The following is a 7290-nucleotide window of genomic DNA, read 5'->3' as shown; positions in this document are numbered from 1 at the left end:
GGAACCCGGCAGACTTGCATTCTCTCTCTCTCTGTCTCTCAACATCCATTGCAAGGACATTAGCTTTTATTCTGAGTGGGAGGAAGAGTCCTTGGAAAGCTTTGAGGAGGAAGGAGACACTGCTGGACTTATGTTTTAAATGGCTCCCTGGCAGTCGTGTGGCCACAGGCTTGTGGTACATACGGCTGGAACAGGATGCCCAGCAACGAGGCTGTGGGCAGAATTCCAGTGAGAGATGACAGTGTGCGGATCAACAGTATAGAATCTGTGCTGTTGACAAGAGCCCATATTCTAGTAGGTTTATTTGAAAGTAGCAATGCTGGCATAGTTGGGAGGGCGTGAGAGGCAGGGAGGACTCGAAGATGACATCAGGGACTTTGGCTTGAGCCATTAACAGGAGGGGACGGTGGGGCGGTACAGCTGTAGCAGGTTCGTGGGGCAATTGGACGCTTCAGATGCCTCATGGAGACTCGAGGACTTGCAGGGTAGACATTTGGACAAATGCATCCGAATTTCAGAAGAGAGGTCCAGACAAGTTCTATATTTCTAACACAAGTATACATTACTTTAATGAGCAGAAGAAACCAATAGGAGTTTTAACACAATTGAATATCAATAAAAGCTGTGGTGGTTAAGTGTCTGCAATCATTAATCACTAGAGGGCAATAAACATTAATTCATTTTCTCCTATTTAACAGTCTCAAAAGAGGGATTAAAGCAAGTCTGATAAAATAACGGAGAATATCATGCTAAAGAGGCAGACACTCTAACTCCGAATGTTACTTACCATTAGGGGTGGGGCAGGCGTCCCCGACCACAGGAACGAACGTTTATGTCAGGCCACTACACATAGGAGATTTGAAAGCTGACCTGTTCAAAATGAGTGAAAAGGTCGTTCTTTACTTCCATCAAGACCACTATTTACTTACTGTGTTTGCCCAAATGGTAAGTAAAATACACCTTCTCATTTCCACGTGAGTAAATGTGCATATCAGCAAATACTAAGGGAACACAGTAAAGGGTGGCCCTTTTGTCCTTGAGACAAGGCAGAGCAAGGCCACAGCGTTCCTAAGGGCCCTGGACTCCCTTTGGTCCTCTCTTTGCCTGGCTACAGTTTGCTAGAGAAAATGTGTGGCATGGAGGACAGGGAACATGTTTCCAAAGAGTTGCCCGCTGACATGCAGGGAATGAGTAACCTAGAGTGACATGTTAACAGGCAGGTTAACCCTGAGCTGGGAAAGCAGGCACTGAGGGAGAAGCCTCATAACCGCAGTGTGATCCTTCTGCATTGGTGGGGAGGGAAGGATGAGATTGACTTGTACAAGACAACTTCCTGAGAATGGAGACTCTCCCACAGCCTGGCCACTCTGCACCTGGGCCGCTGCCCTCCAGCTGTGAGTAGCAGCCCCCTCAGCCCTGCTCACCTGTCTCTGTAACCATCAACATGTCCCGCCGAGGCCTCAGGACCACCACACCCTCATGTACTTTTGTAACGAGGGAGAAAGGGCAAACGCCAGCTCAGAGCCTGCCCAGACACCAACACCCTTCTCTCAGTAACCTTCACGAGCAGGAAGAGAACCGTGCAATGCAGCATTCTGTCTGCACGTGGCTGTGAGCTCGGGACACAATGCCTGTGCTGACACAACGATAAGAGGTGCAGAAAGCAGAAGCTCTATTGGTAAAATTAACTTTGTTTATTTCAAATACTTGAAAGGTCCCAGCAAGAGTATAAGACAAAAACTGTATTTGTTGGCTTGCTTTTTACTGGCAGAATCAAAACGACTGACACTTCCTTGTGCTCCAGAAAAAAGAAACTCTTCAGTGTGTGCTTGAATATTTTTTCTCTGTACAGAAAGAGGAACAGATTGCAGCGAACGAGGTAAAACATTTTCAAAGTAGTGATACGGTACCTATGGCAGAGAATACACAACAAATCCGGGGAAGCTGAAAAGTGTTTGATCACTATTCTAGAGTTTAAAACTTAATATATGTAATAACAAACTAGCCAATTTGTTTTAAACTTTTTTTAGAAGTAGAAATGTACGTTTTCAAGTGAAATCTTACCTGGAACCCCAATGTCTTCATGCACAAAGGTGCTGCTGTCTGCCCCGACGCAGGGAGGGGCCCGACCCTAGTGTTCAGGAAGCCGCTTCGGGGCCGTCACCAGGGCTCCGGCTTGCAAACTTGTTTCTTCCCTTGGCCACAAAATGTATGTTTTGGCTAAAACCCAAATCTGTTTAATGTCCAAGGTAATTTTTGAAAATCAAGTCTAATTTTGAAAAACGAACATTATTTCATAATCCAAAGCTCAGAACCTGGGATTAAGGAAGCATTTCATTTCCGCAAGGAGACAGATTGCAAACCTGCTCCACAGCCCAGGCTCTGCCAACACAGGCACAAATTTGCACCTAAAAGCACGGCCAGGAATTCTATCTGGGCTCCTCATTTCTGTCTCTGTACCAGTCACGAAGGTTATAAACGGGCGGCTCGCTCTTCTTTCCCGTGTCTCCAATCCTTGCACTTCCCACTGACCCTGTCCTTCTAATCCCACGTGGCAGCGTGAGGACTGCCCTGGCGCTATCCATCCTGTGCTTCGTGATTGACCTCGAAACATGGTCTCTGTCACCTCACTCCCTTGCTTGGACCTGTTCCCACCCTCCCTAGGAGGTCCCGGCTCCATCACAGGCCAGCTTCTGGCGGTGTGGTCGGCCACTCCACGGTCCCCCAGGCGGCTGTCCTACTTACCTAGCCACGGCTGCGCTAATGGAAAGCCATCTATGGGGACAGAGCCAGAGCAAGGCGACCCGAGGCTGGGCTGACCCAGGAGGATGGCTGCCTCAGCCATCTGGGGCTGCAAGAGGGGACATGAATCTCTGCACGGTTCCGCAGGGGCCAAGGCCAAGGGGTGGGATGAAAACAGAAGGGGGAGTGATGGCAGAGGCCGGAGAGTCGGGGTGGGGGGACGTGGAAGGGACAGGCCCGGGACGGAGTGACACCTCCAAGCGTGTGTGGCAGGCCGGGTCTACAAACAGAAAGGAGGAACTGAATAGAGAATCCAGCCACTGTGGGGGACAGGTGTGATCCGGAAAGACCTGTGACAGGAGAGCTGGAAGCTCTGCCTGCACTGCAGGGAGGTGCTGGAGACCACCAAGGGCTGTGCGGCAGGGGCAGCAGTGCCACCTCCAAGCCCCGGGAAGAAGGTGCTCTCCGCAGACGGTGGGCGAGGCTGTCTCAGCACCCGGTGCCCGCTCACCCTGCAGCTGGCTCTGCTGCTCCCCAGCCTTGGGCCCTGCCCTCTTACCAGCCTCTCCGCGGCCCACCTCCAAATCCAGACCCAATTAAAACCCTACAGCCTTGATGGAGCCACACCCAGCGTAGCCCTCTCCCCAGGGGGAATGTCCCGCATGGGGCACACTGCACGTGAAATACATCGCATTCTTGCTTTTGAAAAGAAGTGAAATTCTGTGTAACTAGGTGGGGTATTTCAGAACGTGCCTGGACTATGTTGGAGATACAGATTTAGGGATCATAATCCTAAAGGTGAGAACTGGACTCAGGGCTTCACTCGCATGTAAGTCCATGCAGACGGGGTACAAACAGGGCTGAGGACGCTGATGGGAGTTCCGTGGTAAAGAACCAGTAGTGAATCAAATACAGGAAATAAAGAAGGGGTCAGAGGGTGGGAAGATGAGCAGAACCCAGTGTCATAGAAGGAGATGCAGGGGCACAGTTCAGTGAGCAGAGTGTCCGCGGTGACCAGTTTACAGACAAATGAAGGACACTGAGGATTTAAACAAGAGGCCACTGGGCCTCGTTGCATTCAAGTTTTCATACCTGAAGTCCTTGCAGTAGAATAGAGGGGCCTGTGTGTAGGGCTTTGAGAAGAGACAGATACACAGAAATATGAGTCAGTATCTAGAGACCACCTATTGAAGAAGTTGTGAAACAAAAGGAAGAGACTGAAAAGACAGATATCCAATTGATTAAGTGTAGTTCTGGGAAGGATAGAAAATTATATCTGCAATGGAAGTGCATGGTCATTTGTGTGTGGCCTCTTGAGGTTACCTTACCATTGTAGCATCATCTCAGTTCAGGGTCTTATCCTCAGCTTTTCAAGTAGAAATTCAACTTGTTCTGTAAACATGGCACTGATTTGATCACAGGCAATGATTCACATTAACTATATTCACAAGAACCAGATGTAGAAACCACAATATCCATTTATTCAATTAGGATAACATGAGTCATCAGGAAAGTGCAATTAAAGCTACAGTGAAATTCCTCTATAAACACATCAAAATGGTTAAAATTTAAAAGACTGACAATACCAAGTGCTGGCAAGAATGTGGATCAATTTGATCTCATACTCTGCTGGTGGGAATGTAAATTGGCACATCCATGTTGGAAAACTCTCATCAACTTCTAAAGCAAAATGCGTGCCTACTCTATGATTCAGCAGTTGAATCAGTTCTCATACAACACTAAAAGAAACAAACATTCATGCCCATCAAAGCACAAATACTAAAATGGGCATAGCAGCAAGAATAGACTAGATGAATCATGATGTATTTGCACAGTGGAACACTGTGGACCAATACAAAAAACAAACAACCACAACCAGCAACCACATGGAGGAATCTCACAGCAAGAAGCAGCCATGCACAAAGAACACAGAGATGGGGAAGGGGTGGCAGGAGGCTTGCAGAGCCCTGGAAACATTCTCTGGTTTGTGTCTAGACCTACTGTGTGATAGCACAAGTATATGCATTCCTAAGATTCAGGAAACTATATACCTACAAGAACTGTTCACTTTAATATATATAAAATATAACAAAAACTAAAAGAAAAAGACTTAATTAGATAAGTGGAAGTTGTAGAGTGAAACAAAGATTTTATTAGATGACAGAGGCCTGTTTTCTTTCAAAAGAGAGTAACAGAACTCCAAAGAAATGAACCATGGAATCTTCCAGCTAGATCAGGAGCCCTTCCTGGCAGATGCTATTTTTAATCTAAGGCAGCGGTCCCTGTGCCTAGAAGAGCTTTGGAACATGCTAAGCAGTCAATAAGTGTGTTGGTAATTAATAAGCAGGATTAATAAACCAAAGCTGATCTAAAGGAATATCTCAAAGGAGCAGCATTCTGAGATGAAGACATTTGTGTAAGCCAATTGTAGAAACAACAGCAAAATAGAACTTTGGTGGGGTTCTTTCTGGTGTGCTCTCTCTCTCCCTCTCTCTTTTTAGGTATTTCTTTATTTTGTTTAATGACTATCGTTTGTGATGGAATTGAGGCTAATATTTGTGCCTCAAATACAATTTGTTTCAATTTGCACAAATCTGATACATTTGGGAAAACTTGCACACTAGTTTTAATTCAATTAGAAAATCCTGGGTTTTTGCCAAAAATTGGCAATACCAAAATGAACAACAGTAAACTGAAACTACTGTCTGTGATGGAGAAAGGCCGTCTTTGTCAAGCTGCAACTTGGTGAAACCTGCCTAGCAGGAAAAGTGTAGAAACTTGGATGGCAAATCCTCCCAATTTGCCAGTTTTAGTCTGTTACAGAAAATGGTTATTTAACACAGGACAGGTGGAATGAAACACACAGGAAGTTTCCCACACGCTGCTGCTTGGAGAAACAGCACCTCAACTAACGGCGCAATGTCACCGAGAGGCTATGAAATGCAGCTTCGTGAACGGAACCATTGCACGGTCATACGCAAAAGCCACTTCTGCATTTCATCTTTGTTTGGCATTCTAGCTTCTCAGGCTCCAGCACTGGAGCTGCAGAAACCCAGCAACCCCCTCCACAATCAGCTCAGGGATGTCGGGGACATGGTCTCATACAGCAGGGAAACAGGGCTGCCAAATGGCTCTCAGCACCTCCCCTTGGCAGCGTCCCCAAAGTCGGCCTCATCCAGGCCCAGTGGGAAAGTAGCACGTGACACGTTAGCCCTGCCTGCAAGAGAAATGGGAGAGAGGAGTGGGGCAGGAGCACCAGCAGAGGAGGTGGATGGCCAGTGGTGTGTGGCCTCTCAAGGTTCCTTTGCCATTGCAGAGTCCTCTTAGTTCAGGACCTTAGCAGCAGCCTTCAAGTGGAAGTTTCCGTGCATGTGCACGCGTGCCCAACACTGATTTGTTTAAGGAAAATGATTCCTATTTATCAAGTTCACAAGAGACCAATGTGAAAAGCAGATATCAACTCCTTAAATTATGATGTGATGTATCAATATCAAGAAGAGATATTAATCATATCCATCAAGAGGTGTCTTTGCTCTTGCTGCACAGTCTACATGGAAAGCAAATTGTAACCAGAAAAACGGAATCACAGGCAGTTGATCAGTCTGAAGGCAAAGGCCATGGCAGTGACGTGGAGATCCAGAGGGTGCTGGTGGGGACACTGGGTCTTCTGCACAGCGCTGGAGAAATGTGTCCAAGTCCAACCCCATGGCATCCCTTTTATAGACAGAACTTAAGGGCCCCAGAGTTTTGTACACTCAGACATGTCCGTCCTTTAGGGCAATTTCTGTAGACACTCAGTCCCATCCATTATGTGCTGATTTTACTTGCTGAACTATCAGGACATAACTTGCAAGTTCCTAGGGGTACCTCACAATGGGGTGCCCACAATTTCAGCTATAATGACACTAACTGGCTCTGTGACATTGGGCAGTCAATTCGCCTCTTGGGACCCAAGCTATGGAATCTATAAAATTTCAGCATACAGGGAAGGACTTAGACAAAATCCCTTCTCAAGATTACTTCCAACCTGAGATCAGTGATTTCCAGGGTAAATGAGCCTAAAGCTCTGACATTCACAAACAGTAGAGCTGGGATTTGCACAGAGGCTGCTAGAATTGTGGCTGAGCCCCTTCTCGGAACAAGTCCCTGAGTCTTCTGCTCAGACAGTCGTTAGCAGTCAGTCATACCATTGCACGTGGGGAGATACACGTCTTGTCATAGGATGGTTCTTAGATTACTTTGGCAATTTATAGTCTGCAAAACTTTCCTGCTTCGTAATAATTAAATAAGATACTCATTATTATTTACCCCTATTTTATAGATAAAAAAGACACATCAGAAGTTTTAATGATGTGCCCTAGTTTCTATCCCTGATAATTACAAGCTGTGTGTCAAACCAGGAGAATTCTGACTTCAAATCCATTGTTTTTGGCAGTAAACAAAGTGCATGCCCTTCAGTTCAATTTGGCTTTTCACAATTTATGGGCAACTGCAGCCCAATTTGAATGAGTAACACTCTGCTTCAAATCAGTATGGCCAGCATATACA

The 7290-nt window shown here is 46.3% G+C and overlaps 1 long non-coding RNA gene across 1 annotated transcript; it reads right to left on the bottom strand.

Annotated features, from left to right (window-relative positions):
• Positions 1-496: 496 nt before the first annotated feature.
• On the bottom strand, positions 497-2090 carry LOC123647356. Its single transcript, XR_006738208.1, has 3 exons — positions 2065-2090; positions 788-870; positions 497-546 (listed from the first exon to the last, which is right to left on the bottom strand). It is a non-coding gene; the product is annotated as an uncharacterized LOC123647356 (long non-coding RNA).
• Positions 2091-7290: the final 5200 nt, after the last annotated feature.

The sequence above is a fragment of the Lemur catta genome, chromosome 11 (assembly GCF_020740605.2).
Source record: "Lemur catta isolate mLemCat1 chromosome 11, mLemCat1.pri, whole genome shotgun sequence".
NCBI lineage: Eukaryota > Metazoa > Chordata > Mammalia > Primates > Lemuridae > Lemur > Lemur catta.
Note: the sequence above shows the minus strand (reverse complement) of the source record. Positions and strands in the feature narration are given on the sequence as shown.